Genomic DNA, 21,158 nt, shown 5'->3' on the forward strand with positions numbered 1-21,158 from the left:
GATCAGCAAGAACCTGCTCGTTTTTGGAAATGTTCACGAACCGGTGTCTGCCAAATGACATGGGGATACACCGAAGGAACATGCCGCGTGTCGACAAGAGAAATTTACTAGAAACCCAGAGGAGGAATTCCTTGTCATTGGTCGGAGTATTCACAGCCCCATTTCTTCCGAGGAGGGAATCTGAATGCACGAGAGAGGATGAGATTAGGAGGAATGAGCGATTACCCCGGTCGGTCACTGCTTTCTCATCCTTTGGACTTTCCATGAATCGATCACTGGCAATTCACTAGAAGTGACTCCGAAAGGCTTTTTGCACGATGATTGCTCTCTTTCAGAAACGTTCAGGCAATGATTTCTTCCAACTCCCCAGCCGGGAAGGGAAACGTTTGGTGGAAGATGACTGCTGGAGACTTGATGACTAGGACTTGTCAACGATGAACTTGTCACTTGCACTTGTCAAAAATGAATGTCTCATTATGAGTAAGTCTCATTATGAGTAAGTCTCGAACCGCTCTCTATCACCTGGTCAGGCGAGAATCCGAATGGCAATGAGAGGAAGAGTGCATGAGACATCAATCGCTAGCACTCATTAGTAGTGATTGTCTGATTGTGAGTAATTTACACAAACTGTCTCTACCAAATGACCAGGAGTGTAGCGACAAGGTCTTTGGAGGATGGATCCATGAGCTGCGAATTCCTACCGCTGAGCAGTAATCTCTCTCTGATTTTTCGTAATGCTCACGAACCAATCGCTACCAAATCGCCAGGAGAGAATCCTCTGGGCTTTTTCGTGGGTGATTCCATGCCAATGTCTCAGAAGACTTGATGAGGACTGAGGTTCTCCTTCTTAGTCGTGTTCACGAACCGAGTGCTTCCAAATCACCAGCACCACCTGTGAAGGGACGATAGAGGATGATTACCTGAAGCTGGAATGACTCCCACTAATCGCTACGTGATTTCTCCTCTTTCAGAATTTTCATGAGCCCATCCTTAGCAGATCGCCAGGAACGAATCTGAAAGGCTTTTGGAGGATGCTCGAACGTGGACTTACTTACTAGCGGTCATCAGTCACAACTGTCTCCTCTTGAGTGATTGGCAGTAACCGATACCTAGCGAATGATCAGGGGCTATAATGCTAAATGCTTTGTCCGAGGACACCTTGAGAGATTTCTTAGAAGAAATTCCTGAGGAGGAATTGCTTTCTCATTTTTTAGTCATTTTTACAATCTCACCACATGACCAAACAAGCCTGCCACGGGCTGGCAGGAAGATTCCTTGAGAAAGTTGTCAGCCGCACACAAAACAATGATGAAGTTCGCCTTCTGAGACGTGCTCACCAAACGATTTCTTCCGACTCAGCAGCAGAGAACGGAAAAGTTTGGTGGAAGCTGGAGATTTTACGCTAGCACTTGTCAATCCAGAGTTTCCCACTCCGAGTCATTTTCACGAACCGATCTCCGCCTCACGAGGAGGCGAGATTGCAATGGGCTTTCTGGTGGATGATTGCATGAGAAAGTATCACGAGACTGAGGAGGAATGAATTGCTCATGACTAGCACTTTTGCACGACCCGCTAGTTCTCCAAATCGCCAGGAGAGAATCGGAAAGGATTTTGGAGGCTGATTCCCTATGGCGTTAGTTACCAGCCGTGATCAGCAAGAACCTGCTCGTTTTTGGAAATGTTCACGAACCGGTGTCTGCCAAATGACATGGGGATACACCGAAGGAACATGCCGCGTGTCGTCAAGAGAAATTTACTAGAAACCCAGAGGAGGAATTCCTTGTCATTGGTCGGAGTATTCACAGCCCCATTTCTTCCGAGGAGGGAATCTGAATGCACGAGAGAGGATGAGATTAGGAGGAATGAGCGATTACCCCGGTCGGTCACTGCTTTCTCATCCTTTGGACTTTCCATGAATCGATCACTGGCAATTCACTAGAAGTGACTCCGAAAGGCTTTTTGCACGATGATTGCTCTCTTTCAGAAACGTTCAGGCAATGATTTCTTCCAACTCCCCAGCCGGGAAGGGAAACGTTTGGTGGAAGATGATTGCTGGAGACTTGATGACTAGGACTTGTCAACGATGAACTTGTCACTTGCACTTGTCAAAAATGAATGTCTCATTATGAGTAAGTCTCGAACCGCTCTCTATCACCTGGTCAGGCGAGAATCCGAATGGCAATGAGAGGAAGAGTGCATGAGACATCAATCGCTAGCACTCATTAGTAGTGATTGTCTGATTGTGAGTAATTTACACAAACTGTCTCTACCAAATGACCAGGAGTGTAGCGACAAGGTCTTTGGAGGATGGATCCATGAGCTGCGAATTCCTACCGCTGAGCAGTAATCCCTCTCTGATTTTTCGTAATGCTCACGAACCAATCGCTACCAAATCGCCAGGAGAGAATCCTCTGGGCTTTTTCGTGGGTGATTCCATGCCAATGTCTCAGAAGACTTGATGAGGACTGAGGTTCTCCTTCTTAGTCGTGTTCACGAACCGAGTGCTTCCAAATCACCAGCACCACCTGTGAAGGGACGATAGAGGATGATTACCTGAAGCTGGAATGACTCCCACTAATCGCTACGTGATTTCTCCTCTTTCAGAATTTTCATGAGCCCATCCTTAACAGATCGCCAGGAACGAATCTGAAAGGCTTTTGGAGGATGCTCGAACGTGGACTTACTTACTAGCGGTCATCAGTCACAACTGTCTCCTCTTGAGTGATTGGCAGTAACCGATACCTAGCGAATGATCAAGGGCTATAATGCTAAATGGCTTTGTCCGAGGACACCTTGAGAGATTTCTTAGAAGAAATTCCTGAGGAGGAATTGCTTTCTCATTTTTTAGTAATTTTTACAATCTCACCACATGACCAAACAAGCCTGCCACGGGCTGGCAGGAAGATTCCTTGAGAAAGTTGTCAGCCGCACACAAAACAATGATGAAGTTCGCCTTCTGAGACGTGTTCACCAAACGATTTCTTCCGACTCAGCAGCAGAGAACGGAAAAGTTTGGTGGAAGCTGGAGATTTTACGCTAGCACTTGTCAATCCAGAGTTTCCCACTCCGAGTCATTTTCACGAACCGATCTCCGCCTCACGAGGAGGCGAGATTGCAATGGGCTTTCTGGTGGATGATTGCATGAGAAAGTATCACGAGACTGAGGAGGAATGAATTGCTCATGACTAGCACTTTTGCACGACCCGCTAGTTCTCCAAATCGCCAGGAGAGAATCGGAAAGGATTTTGGAGGCTGATTCCCTATGGCGTTAGTTACCAGCCGTGATCAGCAAGAACCTGCTCGTTTTTGGAAATGTTCACGAACCGGTGTCTGCCAAATGACATGGGGATACACCGAAGGAACATGCCGCGTGTCGACAAGAGAAATTTACTAGAAACCCAGAGGAGGAATTCCTTGTCATTGGTCGGAGTATTCACAGCCCCATTTCTTCCGAGGAGGGAATCTGAATGCACGAGAGAGGATGAGATTAGGAGGAATGAGCGATTACCCCGGTCGGTCACTGCTTTCTCATCCTTTGGACTTTCCATGAATCGATCACTGGCAATTCACTAGAAGTGACTCCGAAAGGCTTTTTGCACGATGATTGCTCTCTTTCAGAAACGTTCAGGCAATGATTTCTTCCAACTCCCCAGCCGGGAAGGGAAACGTTTGGTGGAAGATGACTGCTGGAGACTTGATGACTAGGACTTGTCAACGATGAACTTGTCACTTGCACTTGTCAAAAATGAATGTCTCATTATGAGTAAGTCTCATTATGAGTAAGTCTCGAACCGCTCTCTATCACCTGGTCAGGCGAGAATCCGAATGGCAATGAGAGGAAGAGTGCATGAGACATCAATCGCTAGCACTCATTAGTAGTGATTGTCTGATTGTGAGTAATTTACACAAACTGTCTCTACCAAATGACCAGGAGTGTAGCGACAAGGTCTTTGGAGGATGGATCCATGAGCTGCGAATTCCTACCGCTGAGCAGTAATCCCTCTCTGATTTTTCGTAATGCTCACGAACCAATCGCTACCAAATCGCCAGGAGAGAATCCTCTGGGCTTTTTCGTGGGTGATTCCATGCCAATGTCTCAGAAGACTTGATGAGGACTGAGGTTCTCCTTCTTAGTCGTGTTCACGAACCGAGTGCTTCCAAATCACCAGCACCACCTGTGAAGGGACGATAGAGGATGATTACCTGAAGCTGGAATGACTCCCACTAATCGCTACGTGATTTCTCCTCTTTCAGAATTTTCATGAGCCCATCCTTAACAGATCGCCAGGAACGAATCTGAAAGGCTTTTGGAGGATGCTCGAACGTGGACTTACTTACTAGCGGTCATCAGTCACAACTGTCTCCTCTTGAGTGATTGGCAGTAACCGATACCTAGCGAATGATCAGGGGCTATAATGCTAAATGCTTTGTCCGAGGACACCTTGAGAGATTTCTTAGAAGAAATTCCTGAGGAGGAATTGCTTTCTCATTTTTTAGTCATTTTTACAATCTCACCACATGACCAAACAAGCCTGCCACGGGCTGGCAGGAAGATTCCTTGAGAAAGTTGTCAGCCGCACACAAAACAATGATGAAGTTCGCCTTCTGAGACGTGCTCACCAAACGATTTCTTCCGACTCAGCAGCAGAGAACGGAAAAGTTTGGTGGAAGCTGGAGATTTTACGCTAGCACTTGTCAATCCAGAGTTTCCCACTCCGAGTCATTTTCACGAACCGATCTCCGCCTCACGAGGAGGCGAGATTGCAATGGGCTTTCTGGTGGATGATTGCATGAGAAAGTATCACGAGACTGAGGAGGAATGAATTGCTCATGACTAGCACTTTTGCACGACCCGCTAGTTCTCCAAATCGCCAGGAGAGAATCGGAAAGGATTTTGGAGGCTGATTCCCTATGGCGTTAGTTACCAGCCGTGATCAGCAAGAACCTGCTCGTTTTTGGAAATGTTCACGAACCGGTGTCTGCCAAATGACATGGGGATACACCGAAGGAACATGCCGCGTGTCGACAAGAGAAATTTACTAGAAACCCAGAGGAGGAATTCCTTGTCATTGGTCGGAGTATTCACAGCCCCATTTCTTCCGAGGAGGGAATCTGAATGCACGAGAGAGGATGAGATTAGGAGGAATGAGCGATTACCCCGGTCGGTCACTGCTTTCTCATCCTTTGGACTTTCCATGAATCGATCACTGGCAATTCACTAGAAGTGACTCCGAAAGGCTTTTTGCACGATGATTGCTCTCTTTCAGAAACGTTCAGGCAATGATTTCTTCCAACTCCCCAGCCGGGAAGGGAAACGTTTGGTGGAAGATGACTGCTGGAGACTTGATGACTAGGACTTGTCAACGATGAACTTGTCACTTGCACTTGTCAAAAATGAATGTCTCATTATGAGTAAGTCTCATTATGAGTAAGTCTCGAACCGCTCTCTATCACCTGGTCAGGCGAGAATCCGAATGGCAATGAGAGGAAGAGTGCATGAGACATCAATCGCTAGCACTCATTAGTAGTGATTGTCTGATTGTGAGTAATTTACACAAACTGTCTCTACCAAATGACCAGGAGTGTAGCGACAAGGTCTTTGGAGGATGGATCCATGAGCTGCGAATTCCTACCGCTGAGCAGTAATCCCTCTCTGATTTTTCGTAATGCTCACGAACCAATCGCTACCAAATCGCCAGGAGAGAATCCTCTGGGCTTTTTCGTGGGTGATTCCATGCCAATGTCTCAGAAGACTTGATGAGGACTGAGGTTCTCCTTCTTAGTCGTGTTCACGAACCGAGTGCTTCCAAATCACCAGCACCACCTGTGAAGGGACGATAGAGGATGATTACCTGAAGCTGGAATGACTCCCACTAATCGCTACGTGATTTCTCCTCTTTCAGAATTTTCATGAGCCCATCCTTAACAGATCGCCAGGAACGAATCTGAAAGGCTTTTGGAGGATGCTCGAACGTGGACTTACTTACTAGCGGTCATCAGTCACAACTGTCTCCTCTTGAGTGATTGGCAGTAACCGATACCTAGCGAATGATCAAGGGCTATAATGCTAAATGGCTTTGTCCGAGGACACCTTGAGAGATTTCTTAGAAGAAATTCCTGAGGAGGAATTGCTTTCTCATTTTTTAGTCATTTTTACAATCTCACCACATGACCAAACAAGCCTGCCACGGGCTGGCAGGAAGATTCCTTGAGAAAGTTGTCAGCCGCACACAAAACAATGATGAAGTTCGCCTTCTGAGACGTGTTCACCAAACGATTTCTTCCGACTCAGCAGCAGAGAACGGAAAAGTTTGGTGGAAGCTGGAGATTTTACGCTAGCACTTGTCAATCCAGAGTTTCCCACTCCGAGTCATTTTCACGAACCGATCTCCGCCTCACGAGGAGGCGAGATTGCAATGGGCTTTCTGGTGGATGATTGCATGAGAAAGTATCACGAGACTGAGGAGGAATGAATTGCTCATGACTAGCACTTTTGCACGACCCGCTAGTTCTCCAAATCGCCAGGAGAGAATCGGAAAGGATTTTGGAGGCTGATTCCCTATGGCGTTAGTTACCAGCCGTGATCAGCAAGAACCTGCTCGTTTTTGGAAATGTTCACGAACCGGTGTCTGCCAAATGACATGGGGATACACCGAAGGAACATGCCGCGTGTCGACAAGAGAAATTTACTAGAAACCCAGAGGAGGAATTCCTTGTCATTGGTCGGAGTATTCACAGCCCCATTTCTTCCGAGGAGGGAATCTGAATGCACGAGAGAGGATGAGATTAGGAGGAATGAGCGATTACCCCGGTCGGTCACTGCTTTCTCATCCTTTGGACTTTCCATGAATCGATCACTGGCAATTCACTAGAAGTGACTCCGAAAGGCTTTTTGCACGATGATTGCTCTCTTTCAGAAACGTTCAGGCAATGATTTCTTCCAACTCCCCAGCCGGGAAGGGAAACGTTTGGTGGAAGATGACTGCTGGAGACTTGATGACTAGGACTTGTCAACGATGAACTTGTCACTTGCACTTGTCAAAAATGAATGTCTCATTATGAGTAAGTCTCATTATGAGTAAGTCTCGAACCGCTCTCTATCACCTGGTCAGGCGAGAATCCGAATGGCAATGAGAGGAAGAGTGCATGAGACATCAATCGCTAGCACTCATTAGTAGTGATTGTCTGATTGTGAGTAATTTACACAAACTGTCTCTACCAAATGACCAGGAGTGTAGCGACAAGGTCTTTGGAGGATGGATCCATGAGCTGCGAATTCCTACTGCTGAGCAGTAATCCCTCTCTGATTTTTCGTAATGCTCACGAACCAATCGCTACCAAATCGCCAGGAGAGAATCCTCTGGGCTTTTTCGTGGGTGATTCCATGCCAATGTCTCAGAAGACTTGATGAGGACTGAGGTTCTCCTTCTTAGTCGTGTTCACGAACCGAGTGCTTCCAAATCACCAGCACCACCTGTGAAGGGACGATAGAGGATGATTACCTGAAGCTGGAATGACTCCCACTAATCGCTACGTGATTTCTCCTCTTTCAGAATTTTCATGAGCCCATCCTTAACAGATCGCCAAGAACGAATCTGAAAGGCTTTTGGAGGATGCTCGAACGTGGACTTACTTACTAGCGGTCATCAGTCACAACTGTCTCCTCTTGAGTGATTGGCAGTAACCGATACCTAGCGAATGATCAGGGGCTATAATGCTAAATGCTTTGTCCGAGGACACCTTGAGAGATTTCTTAGAAGAAATTCCTGAGGAGGAATTGCTTTCTCATTTTTTAGTCATTTTTACAATCTCACCACATGACCAAACAAGCCTGCCACGGGCTGGCAGGAAGATTCCTTGAGAAAGTTGTCAGCCGCACACAAAACAATGATGAAGTTCGCCTTCTGAGACGTGCTCACCAAACGATTTCTTCCGACTCAGCAGCAGAGAACGGAAAAGTTTGGTGGAAGCTGGAGATTTTACGCTAGCACTTGTCAATCCAGAGTTTCCCACTCCGAGTCATTTTCACGAACCGATCTCCGCCTCACGAGGAGGCGAGATTGCAATGGGCTTTCTGGTGGATGATTGCATGAGAAAGTATCACGAGACTGAGGAGGAATGAATTGCTCATGACTAGCACTTTTGCACGACCCGCTAGTTCTCCAAATCGCCAGGAGAGAATCGGAAAGGATTTTGGAGGCTGATTCCCTATGGCGTTAGTTACCAGCCGTGATCAGCAAGAACCTGCTCGTTTTTGGAAATGTTCACGAACCGGTGTCTGCCAAATGACATGGGGATACACCGAAGGAACATGCCGCGTGTCGTCAAGAGAAATTTACTAGAAACCCAGAGGAGGAATTCCTTGTCATTGGTCGGAGTATTCACAGCCCCATTTCTTCCGAGGAGGGAATCTGAATGCACGAGAGAGGATGAGATTAGGAGGAATGAGCGATTACCCCGGTCGGTCACTGCTTTCTCATCCTTTGGACTTTCCATGAATCGATCACTGGCAATTCACTAGAAGTGACTCCGAAAGGCTTTTTGCACGATGATTGCTCTCTTTCAGAAACGTTCAGGCAATGATTTCTTCCAACTCCCCAGCCGGGAAGGGAAACGTTTGGTGGAAGATGACTGCTGGAGACTTGATGACTAGGACTTGTCAACGATGAACTTGTCACTTGCACTTGTCAAAAATGAATGTCTCATTATGAGTAAGTCTCATTATGAGTAAGTCTCGAACCGCTCTCTATCACCTGGTCAGGCGAGAATCCGAATGGCAATGAGAGGAAGAGTGCATGAGACATCAATCGCTAGCACTCATTAGTAGTGATTGTCTGATTGTGAGTAATTTACACAAACTGTCTCTACCAAATGACCAGGAGTGTAGCGACAAGGTCTTTGGAGGATGGATCCATGAGCTGCGAATTCCTACCGCTGAGCAGTAATCCCTCTCTGATTTTTCGTAATGCTCACGAACCAATCGCTACCAAATCGCCAGGAGAGAATCCTCTGGGCTTTTTCGTGGGTGATTCCATGCCAATGTCTCAGAAGACTTGATGAGGACTGAGGTTCTCCTTCTTAGTCGTGTTCACGAACCGAGTGCTTCCAAATCACCAGCACCACCTGTGAAGGGACGATAGAGGATGATTACCTGAAGCTGGAATGACTCCCACTAATCGCTACGTGATTTCTCCTCTTTCAGAATTTTCATGAGCCCATCCTTAACAGATCGCCAGGAACGAATCTGAAAGGCTTTTGGAGGATGCTCGAACGTGGACTTACTTACTAGCGGTCATCAGTCACAACTGTCTCCTCTTGAGTGATTGGCAGTAACCGATACCTAGCGAATGATCAGGGGCTATAATGCTAAATGCTTTGTCCGAGGACACCTTGAGAGATTTCTTAGAAGAAATTCCTGAGGAGGAATTGCTTTCTCATTTTTTAGTCATTTTTACAATCTCACCACATGACCAAACAAGCCTGCCACGGGCTGGCAGGAAGATTCCTTGAGAAAGTTGTCAGCCGCACACAAAACAATGATGAAGTTCGCCTTCTGAGACGTGCTCACCAAACGATTTCTTCCGACTCAGCAGCAGAGAACGGAAAAGTTTGGTGGAAGCTGGAGATTTTACGCTAGCACTTGTCAATCCAGAGTTTCCCACTCCGAGTCATTTTCACGAACCGATCTCCGCCTCACGAGGAGGCGAGATTGCAATGGGCTTTCTGGTGGATGATTGCATGAGAAAGTATCACGAGACTGAGGAGGAATGAATTGCTCATGACTAGCACTTTTGCACGACCCGCTAGTTCTCCAAATCGCCAGGAGAGAATCGGAAAGGATTTTGGAGGCTGATTCCCTATGGCGTTAGTTACCAGCCGTGATCAGCAAGAACCTGCTCGTTTTTGGAAATGTTCACGAACCGGTGTCTGCCAAATGACATGGGGATACACCGAAGGAACATGCCGCGTGTCGTCAAGAGAAATTTACTAGAAACCCAGAGGAGGAATTCCTTGTCATTGGTCGGAGTATTCACAGCCCCATTTCTTCCGAGGAGGGAATCTGAATGCACGAGAGAGGATGAGATTAGGAGGAATGAGCGATTACCCCGGTCGGTCACTGCTTTCTCATCCTTTGGACTTTCCATGAATCGATCACTGGCAATTCACTAGAAGTGACTCCGAAAGGCTTTTTGCACGATGATTGCTCTCTTTCAGAAACGTTCAGGCAATGATTTCTTCCAACTCCCCAGCCGGGAAGGGAAACGTTTGGTGGAAGATGATTGCTGGAGACTTGATGACTAGGACTTGTCAACGATGAACTTGTCACTTGCACTTGTCAAAAATGAATGTCTCATTATGAGTAAGTCTCGAACCGCTCTCTATCACCTGGTCAGGCGAGAATCCGAATGGCAATGAGAGGAAGAGTGCATGAGACATCAATCGCTAGCACTCATTAGTAGTGATTGTCTGATTGTGAGTAATTTACACAAACTGTCTCTACCAAATGACCAGGAGTGTAGCGACAAGGTCTTTGGAGGATGGATCCATGAGCTGCGAATTCCTACCGCTGAGCAGTAATCTCTCTCTGATTTTTCGTAATGCTCACGAACCAATCGCTACCAAATCGCCAGGAGAGAATCCTCTGGGCTTTTTCGTGGGTGATTCCATGCCAATGTCTCAGAAGACTTGATGAGGACTGAGGTTCTCCTTCTTAGTCGTGTTCACGAACCGAGTGCTTCCAAATCACCAGCACCACCTGTGAAGGGACGATAGAGGATGATTACCTGAAGCTGGAATGACTCCCACTAATCGCTACGTGATTTCTCCTCTTTCAGAATTTTCATGAGCCCATCCTTAGCAGATCGCCAGGAACGAATCTGAAAGGCTTTTGGAGGATGCTCGAACGTGGACTTACTTACTAGCGGTCATCAGTCACAACTGTCTCCTCTTGAGTGATTGGCAGTAACCGATACCTAGCGAATGATCAGGGGCTATAATGCTAAATGCTTTGTCCGAGGACACCTTGAGAGATTTCTTAGAAGAAATTCCTGAGGAGGAATTGCTTTCTCATTTTTTAGTCATTTTTACAATCTCACCACATGACCAAACAAGCCTGCCACGGGCTGGCAGGAAGATTCCTTGAGAAAGTTGTCAGCCGCACACAAAACAATGATGAAGTTCGCCTTCTGAGACGTGCTCACCAAACGATTTCTTCCGACTCAGCAGCAGAGAACGGAAAAGTTTGGTGGAAGCTGGAGATTTTACGCTAGCACTTGTCAATCCAGAGTTTCCCACTCCGAGTCATTTTCACGAACCGATCTCCGCCTCACGAGGAGGCGAGATTGCAATGGGCTTTCTGGTGGATGATTGCATGAGAAAGTATCACGAGACTGAGGAGGAATGAATTGCTCATGACTAGCACTTTTGCACGACCCGCTAGTTCTCCAAATCGCCAGGAGAGAATCGGAAAGGATTTTGGAGGCTGATTCCCTATGGCGTTAGTTACCAGCCGTGATCAGCAAGAACCTGCTCGTTTTTGGAAATGTTCACGAACCGGTGTCTGCCAAATGACATGGGGATACACCGAAGGAACATGCCGCGTGTCGTCAAGAGAAATTTACTAGAAACCCAGAGGAGGAATTCCTTGTCATTGGTCGGAGTATTCACAGCCCCATTTCTTCCGAGGAGGGAATCTGAATGCACGAGAGAGGATGAGATTAGGAGGAATGAGCGATTACCCCGGTCGGTCACTGCTTTCTCATCCTTTGGACTTTCCATGAATCGATCACTGGCAATTCACTAGAAGTGACTCCGAAAGGCTTTTTGCACGATGATTGCTCTCTTTCAGAAACGTTCAGGCAATGATTTCTTCCAACTCCCCAGCCGGGAAGGGAAACGTTTGGTGGAAGATGATTGCTGGAGACTTGATGACTAGGACTTGTCAACGATGAACTTGTCACTTGCACTTGTCAAAAATGAATGTCTCATTATGAGTAAGTCTCGAACCGCTCTCTATCACCTGGTCAGGCGAGAATCCGAATGGCAATGAGAGGAAGAGTGCATGAGACATCAATCGCTAGCACTCATTAGTAGTGATTGTCTGATTGTGAGTAATTTACACAAACTGTCTCTACCAAATGACCAGGAGTGTAGCGACAAGGTCTTTGGAGGATGGATCCATGAGCTGCGAATTCCTACCGCTGAGCAGTAATCCCTCTCTGATTTTTCGTAATGCTCACGAACCAATCGCTACCAAATCGCCAGGAGAGAATCCTCTGGGCTTTTTCGTGGGTGATTCCATGCCAATGTCTCAGAAGACTTGATGAGGACTGAGGTTCTCCTTCTTAGTCGTGTTCACGAACCGAGTGCTTCCAAATCACCAGCACCACCTGTGAAGGGACGATAGAGGATGATTACCTGAAGCTGGAATGACTCCCACTAATCGCTACGTGATTTCTCCTCTTTCAGAATTTTCATGAGCCCATCCTTAACAGATCGCCAGGAACGAATCTGAAAGGCTTTTGGAGGATGCTCGAACGTGGACTTACTTACTAGCGGTCATCAGTCACAACTGTCTCCTCTTGAGTGATTGGCAGTAACCGATACCTAGCGAATGATCAAGGGCTATAATGCTAAATGGCTTTGTCCGAGGACACCTTGAGAGATTTCTTAGAAGAAATTCCTGAGGAGGAATTGCTTTCTCATTTTTTAGTCATTTTTACAATCTCACCACATGACCAAACAAGCCTGCCACGGGCTGGCAGGAAGATTCCTTGAGAAAGTTGTCAGCCGCACACAAAACAATGATGAAGTTCGCCTTCTGAGACGTGTTCACCAAACGATTTCTTCCGACTCAGCAGCAGAGAACGGAAAAGTTTGGTGGAAGCTGGAGATTTTACGCTAGCACTTGTCAATCCAGAGTTTCCCACTCCGAGTCATTTTCACGAACCGATCTCCGCCTCACGAGGAGGCGAGATTGCAATGGGCTTTCTGGTGGATGATTGCATGAGAAAGTATCACGAGACTGAGGAGGAATGAATTGCTCATGACTAGCACTTTTGCACGACCCGCTAGTTCTCCAAATCGCCAGGAGAGAATCGGAAAGGATTTTGGAGGCTGATTCCCTATGGCGTTAGTTACCAGCCGTGATCAGCAAGAACCTGCTCGTTTTTGGAAATGTTCACGAACCGGTGTCTGCCAAATGACATGGGGATACACCGAAGGAACATGCCGCGTGTCGACAAGAGAAATTTACTAGAAACCCAGAGGAGGAATTCCTTGTCATTGGTCGGAGTATTCACAGCCCCATTTCTTCCGAGGAGGGAATCTGAATGCACGAGAGAGGATGAGATTAGGAGGAATGAGCGATTACCCCGGTCGGTCACTGCTTTCTCATCCTTTGGACTTTCCATGAATCGATCACTGGCAATTCACTAGAAGTGACTCCGAAAGGCTTTTTGCACGATGATTGCTCTCTTTCAGAAACGTTCAGGCAATGATTTCTTCCAACTCCCCAGCCGGGAAGGGAAACGTTTGGTGGAAGATGACTGCTGGAGACTTGATGACTAGGACTTGTCAACGATGAACTTGTCACTTGCACTTGTCAAAAATGAATGTCTCATTATGAGTAAGTCTCATTATGAGTAAGTCTCGAACCGCTCTCTATCACCTGGTCAGGCGAGAATCCGAATGGCAATGAGAGGAAGAGTGCATGAGACATCAATCGCTAGCACTCATTAGTAGTGATTGTCTGATTGTGAGTAATTTACACAAACTGTCTCTACCAAATGACCAGGAGTGTAGCGACAAGGTCTTTGGAGGATGGATCCATGAGCTGCGAATTCCTACCGCTGAGCAGTAATCCCTCTCTGATTTTTCGTAATGCTCACGAACCAATCGCTACCAAATCGCCAGGAGAGAATCCTCTGGGCTTTTTCGTGGGTGATTCCATGCCAATGTCTCAGAAGACTTGATGAGGACTGAGGTTCTCCTTCTTAGTCGTGTTCACGAACCGAGTGCTTCCAAATCACCAGCACCACCTGTGAAGGGACGATAGAGGATGATTACCTGAAGCTGGAATGACTCCCACTAATCGCTACGTGATTTCTCCTCTTTCAGAATTTTCATGAGCCCATCCTTAACAGATCGCCAGGAACGAATCTGAAAGGCTTTTGGAGGATGCTCGAACGTGGACTTACTTACTAGCGGTCATCAGTCACAACTGTCTCCTCTTGAGTGATTGGCAGTAACCGATACCTAGCGAATGATCAGGGGCTATAATGCTAAATGCTTTGTCCGAGGACACCTTGAGAGATTTCTTAGAAGAAATTCCTGAGGAGGAATTGCTTTCTCATTTTTTAGTCATTTTTACAATCTCACCACATGACCAAACAAGCCTGCCACGGGCTGGCAGGAAGATTCCTTGAGAAAGTTGTCAGCCGCACACAAAACAATGATGAAGTTCGCCTTCTGAGACGTGTTCACCAAACGATTTCTTCCGACTCAGCAGCAGAGAACGGAAAAGTTTGGTGGAAGCTGGAGATTTTACGCTAGCACTTGTCAATCCAGAGTTTCCCACTCCGAGTCATTTTCACGAACCGATCTCCGCCTCACGAGGAGGCGAGATTGCAATGGGCTTTCTGGTGGATGATTGCATGAGAAAGTATCACGAGACTGAGGAGGAATGAATTGCTCATGACTAGCACTTTTGCACGACCCGCTAGTTCTCCAAATCGCCAGGAGAGAATCGGAAAGGATTTTGGAGGCTGATTCCCTATGGCGTTAGTTACCAGCCGTGATCAGCAAGAACCTGCTCGTTTTTGGAAATGTTCACGAACCGGTGTCTGCCAAATGACATGGGGATACACCGAAGGAACATGCCGCGTGTCGACAAGAGAAATTTACTAGAAACCCAGAGGAGGAATTCCTTGTCATTGGTCGGAGTATTCACAGCCCCATTTCTTCCGAGGAGGGAATCTGAATGCACGAGAGAGGATGAGATTAGGAGGAATGAGCGATTACCCCGGTCGGTCACTGCTTTCTCATCCTTTGGACTTTCCATGAATCGATCACTGGCAATTCACTAGAAGTGACTCCGAAAGGCTTTTTGCACGATGATTGCTCTCTTTCAGAAACGTTCAGGCAATGATTTCTTCCAACTCCCCAGCCGGGAAGGGAAACGTTTGGTGGAAGATGACTGCTGGAGACTTGATGACTAGGACTTGTCAACGATGAACTTGTCACTTGCACTTGTCAAAAATGAATGTCTCATTATGAGTAAGTCTCATTATGAGTAAGTCTCGAACCGCTCTCTATCACCTGGTCAGGCGAGAATCCGAATGGCAATGAGAGGAAGAGTGCATGAGACATCAATCGCTAGCACTCATTAGTAGTGATTGTCTGATTGTGAGTAATTTACACAAACTGTCTCTACCAAATGACCAGGAGTGTAGCGACAAGGTCTTTGGAGGATGGATCCATGAGCTGCGAATTCCTACCGCTGAGCAGTAATCTCTCTCTGATTTTTCGTAATGCTCACGAACCAATCGCTACCAAATCGCCAGGAGAGAATCCTCTGGGCTTTTTCGTGGGTGATTCCATGCCAATGTCTCAGAAGACTTGATGAGGACTGAGGTTCTCCTTCTTAGTCGTGTTCACGAACCGAGTGCTTCCAAATCACCAGCACCACCTGTGAAGGGACGATAGAGGATGATTACCTGAAGCTGGAATGACTCCCACTAATCGCTACGTGATTTCTCCTCTTTCAGAATTTTCATGAGCCCATCCTTAGCAGATCGCCAGGAACGAATCTGAAAGGCTTTTGGAGGATGCTCGAACGTGGACTTACTTACTAGCGGTCATCAGTCACAACTGTCTCCTCTTGAGTGATTGGCAGTAACCGATACCTAGCGAATGATCAGGGGCTATAATGCTAAATGCTTTGTCCGAGGACACCTTGAGAGATTTCTTAGAAGAAATTCCTGAGGAGGAATTGCTTTCTCATTTTTTAGTCATTTTTACAATCTCACCACATGACCAAACAAGCCTGCCACGGGCTGGCAGGAAGATTCCTTGAGAAAGTTGTCAGCCGCACACAAAACAATGATGAAGTTCGCCTTCTGAGACGTGCTCACCAAACGATTTCTTCCGACTCAGCAGCAGAGAACGGAAAAGTTTGGTGGAAGCTGGAGATTTTACGCTAGCACTTGTCAATCCAGAGTTTCCCACTCCGAGTCATTTTCACGAACCGATCTCCGCCTCACGAGGAGGCGAGATTGCAATGGGCTTTCTGGTGGATGATTGCATGAGAAAGTATCACGAGACTGAGGAGGAATGAATTGCTCATGACTAGCACTTTTGCACGACCCGCTAGTTCTCCAAATCGCCAGGAGAGAATCGGAAAGGATTTTGGAGGCTGATTCCCTATGGCGTTAGTTACCAGCCGTGATCAGCAAGAACCTGCTCGTTTTTGGAAATGTTCACGAACCGGTGTCTGCCAAATGACATGGGGATACACCGAAGGAACATGCCGCGTGTCGTCAAGAGAAATTTACTAGAAACCCAGAGGAGGAATTCCTTGTCATTGGTCGGAGTATTCACAGCCCCATTTCTTCCGAGGAGGGAATCTGAATGCACGAGAGAGGATGAGATTAGGAGGAATGAGCGATTACCCCGGTCGGTCACTGCTTTCTCATCCTTTGGACTTTCCATGAATCGATCACTGGCAATTCACTAGAAGTGACTCCGAAAGGCTTTTTGCACGATGATTGCTCTCTTTCAGAAACGTTCAGGCAATGATTTCTTCCAACTCCCCAGCCGGGAAGGGAAACGTTTGGTGGAAGATGATTGCTGGAGACTTGATGACTAGGACTTGTCAACGATGAACTTGTCACTTGCACTTGTCAAAAATGAATGTCTCATTATGAGTAAGTCTCGAACCGCTCTCTATCACCTGGTCAGGCGAGAATCCGAATGGCAATGAGAGGAAGAGTGCATGAGACATCAATCGCTAGCACTCATTAGTAGTGATTGTCTGATTGTGAGTAATTTACACAAACTGTCTCTACCAAATGACCAGGAGTGTAGCGACAAGGTCTTTGGAGGATGGATCCATGAGCTGCGAATTCCTACCGCTGAGCAGTAATCCCTCTCTGATTTTTCGTAATGCTCACGAACCAATCGCTACCAAATCGCCAGGAGAGAATCCTCTGGGCTTTTTCGTGGGTGATTCCATGCCAATGTCTCAGAAGACTTGATGAGGACTGAGGTTCTCCTTCTTAGTCGTGTTCACGAACCGAGTGCTTCCAAATCACCAGCACCACCTGTGAAGGGACGATAGAGGATGATTACCTGAAGCTGGAATGACTCCCACTAATCGCTACGTGATTTCTCCTCTTTCAGAATTTTCATGAGCCCATCCTTAACAGATCGCCAGGAACGAATCTGAAAGGCTTTTGGAGGATGCTCGAACGTGGACTTACTTACTAGCGGTCATCAGTCACAACTGTCTCCTCTTGAGTGATTGGCAGTAACCGATACCTAGCGAATGATCAAGGGCTATAATGCTAAATGGCTTTGTCCGAGGACACCTTGAGAGATTTCTTAGAAGAAATTCCTGAGGAGGAATTGCTTTCTCATTTTTTAGTAATTTTTACAATCTCACCACATGACCAAACAAGCCTGCCACGGGCTGGCAGGAAGATTCCTTGAGAAAGTTGTCAGCCGCACACAAAACAATGATGAAGTTCGCCTTCTGAGACGTGTTCACCAAACGATTTCTTCCGACTCAGCAGCAGAGAACGGAAAAGTTTGGTGGAAGCTGGAGATTTTACGCTAGCACTTGTCAATCCAGAGTTTCCCACTCCGAGTCATTTTCACGAACCGATCTCCGCCTCACGAGGAGGCGAGATTGCAATGGGCTTTCTGGTGGATGATTGCATGAGAAAGTATCACGAGACTGAGGAGGAATGAATTGCTCATGACTAGCACTTTTGCACGACCCGCTAGTTCTCCAAATCGCCAGGAGAGAATCGGAAAGGATTTTGGAGGCTGATTCCCTATGGCGTTAGTTACCAGCCGTGATCAGCAAGAACCTGCTCGTTTTTGGAAATGTTCACGAACCGGTGTCTGCCAAATGACATGGGGATACACCGAAGGAACATGCCGCGTGTCGACAAGAGAAATTTACTAGAAACCCAGAGGAGGAATTCCTTGTCATTGGTCGGAGTATTCACAGCCCCATTTCTTCCGAGGAGGGAATCTGAATGCACGAGAGAGGATGAGATTAGGAGGAATGAGCGATTACCCCGGTCGGTCACTGCTTTCTCATCCTTTGGACTTTCCATGAATCGATCACTGGCAATTCACTAGAAGTGACTCCGAAAGGCTTTTTGCACGATGATTGCTCTCTTTCAGAAACGTTCAGGCAATGATTTCTTCCAACTCCCCAGCCGGGAAGGGAAACGTTTGGTGGAAGATGACTGCTGGAGACTTGATGACTAGGACTTGTCAACGATGAACTTGTCACTTGCACTTGTCAAAAATGAATGTCTCATTATGAGTAAGTCTCATTATGAGTAAGTCTCGAACCGCTCTCTATCACCTGGTCAGGCGAGAATCCGAATGGCAATGAGAGGAAGAGTGCATGAGACATCAATCGCTAGCACTCATTAGTAGTGATTGTCTGATTGTGAGTAATTTACACAAACTGTCTCTACCAAATGACCAGGAGTGTAGCGACAAGGTCTTTGGAGGATGGATCCATGAGCTGCGAATTCCTACCGCTGAGCAGTAATCCCTCTCTGATTTTTCGTAATGCTCACGAACCAATCGCTACCAAATCGCCAGGAGAGAATCCTCTGGGCTTTTTCGTGGGTGATTCCATGCCAATGTCTCAGAAGACTTGATGAGGACTGAGGTTCTCCTTCTTAGTCGTGTTCACGAACCGAGTGCTTCCAAATCACCAGCACCACCTGTGAAGGGACGATAGAGGATGATTACCTGAAGCTGGAATGACTCCCACTAATCGCTACGTGATTTCTCCTCTTTCAGAATTTTCATGAGCCCATCCTTAACAGATCGCCAGGAACGAATCTGAAAGGCTTTTGGAGGATGCTCGAACGTGGACTTACTTACTAGCGGTCATCAGTCACAACTGTCTCCTCTTGAGTGATTGGCAGTAACCGATACCTAGCGAATGATCAGGGGCTATAATGCTAAATGCTTTGTCCGAGGACACCTTGAGAGATTTCTTAGAAGAAATTCCTGAGGAGGAATTGCTTTCTCATTTTTTAGTCATTTTTACAATCTCACCACATGACCAAACAAGCCTGCCACGGGCTGGCAGGAAGATTCCTTGAGAAAGTTGTCAGCCGCACACAAAACAATGATGAAGTTCGCCTTCTGAGACGTGCTCACCAAACGATTTCTTCCGACTCAGCAGCAGAGAACGGAAAAGTTTGGTGGAAGCTGGAGATTTTACGCTAGCACTTGTCAATCCAGAGTTTCCCACTCCGAGTCATTTTCACGAACCGATCTCCGCCTCACGAGGAGGCGAGATTGCAATGGGCTTTCTGGTGGATGATTGCATGAGAAAGTATCACGAGACTGAGGAGGAATGAATTGCTCATGACTAGCACTTTTGCACGACCCGCTAGTTCTCCAAATCGCCAGGAGAGAATCGGAAAGGATTTTGGAGGCTGATTCCCTATGGCGTTAGTTACCAGCCGTGATCAGCAAGAACCTGCTCGTTTTTGGAAATGTTCACGAACCGGTGTCTGCCAAATGACATGGGGATACACCGAAGGAACATGCCGCGTGTCGACAAGAGAAATTTACTAGAAACCCAGAGGAGGAATTCCTTGTCATTGGTCGGAGTATTCACAGCCCCATTTCTTCCGAGGAGGGAATCTGAATGCACGAGAGAGGATGAGATTAGGAGGAATGAGCGATTACCCCGGTCGGTCACTGCTTTCTCATCCTTTGGACTTTCCATGAATCGATCACTGGCAATTCACTAGAAGTGACTCCGAAAGGCTTTTTGCACGATGATTGCTCTCTTTCAGAAACGTTCAGGCAATGATTTCTTCCAACTCCCCAGCCGGGAAGGGAAACGTTTGGTGGAAGATGACTGCTGGAGACTTGATGACTAGGACTTGTCAACGATGAACTTGTCACTTGCACTTGTCAAAAATGAATGTCTCATTATGAGTAAGTCTCATTATGAGTAAGTCTCGAACCGCTCTCTATCACCTGGTCAGGCGAGAATCCGAATGGCAATGAGAGGAAGAGTGCATGAGACATCAATCGCTAGCACTCATTAGTAGTGATTGTCTGATTGTGAGTAATTTACACAAACTGTCTCTACCAAATGACCAGGAGTGTAGCGACAAGGTCTTTGGAGGATGGATCCATGAGCTGCGAATTCCTACCGCTGAGCAGTAATCCCTCTCTGATTTTTCGTAATGCTCACGAACCAATCGCTACCAAATCGCCAGGAGAGAATCCTCTGGGCTTTTTCGTGGGTGATTCCATGCCAATGTCTCAGAAGACTTGATGAGGACTGAGGTTCTCCTTCTTAGTCGTGTTCACGAACCGAGTGCTTCCAAATCACCAGCACCACCTGTGAAGGGACGATAGAGGATGATTACCTGAAGCTGGAATGACTCCCACTAATCGCTACGTGATTTCTCCTCTTTCAGAATTTTCATGAGCCCATCCTTAACAGATCGCCAGGAACGAATCTGAAAGGCTTTTGGAGGATGCTCGAACGTGGACTTACTTACTAGCGGTCATCAGTCACAACTGTCTCCTCTTGAGTGATTGGCAGTAACCGATACCTAGCGAATGATCAGGGGCTATAATGCTAAATGCTTTGTCCGAGGACACCTTGAGAGATTTCTTAGAAGAAATTCCTGAGGAGGAATTGCTTTCTCATTTTTTAGTCATTTTTACAATCTCACCACATGACCAAACAAGCCTGCCACGGGCTGGCAGGAAGATTCCTTGAGAAAGTTGTCAGCCGCACACAAAACAATGATGAAGTTCGCCTTCTGAGACGTGCTCACCAAACGATTTCTTCCGACTCAGCAGCAGAGAACGGAAAAGTTTGGTGGAAGCTGGAGATTTTACGCTAGCACTTGTCAATCCAGAGTTTCCCA

The sequence above is a fragment of the Eretmochelys imbricata genome, chromosome 2, assembly GCF_965152235.1.
Source record: "Eretmochelys imbricata isolate rEreImb1 chromosome 2, rEreImb1.hap1, whole genome shotgun sequence".
Lineage (NCBI taxonomy): Eukaryota > Metazoa > Chordata > Testudines > Cheloniidae > Eretmochelys > Eretmochelys imbricata.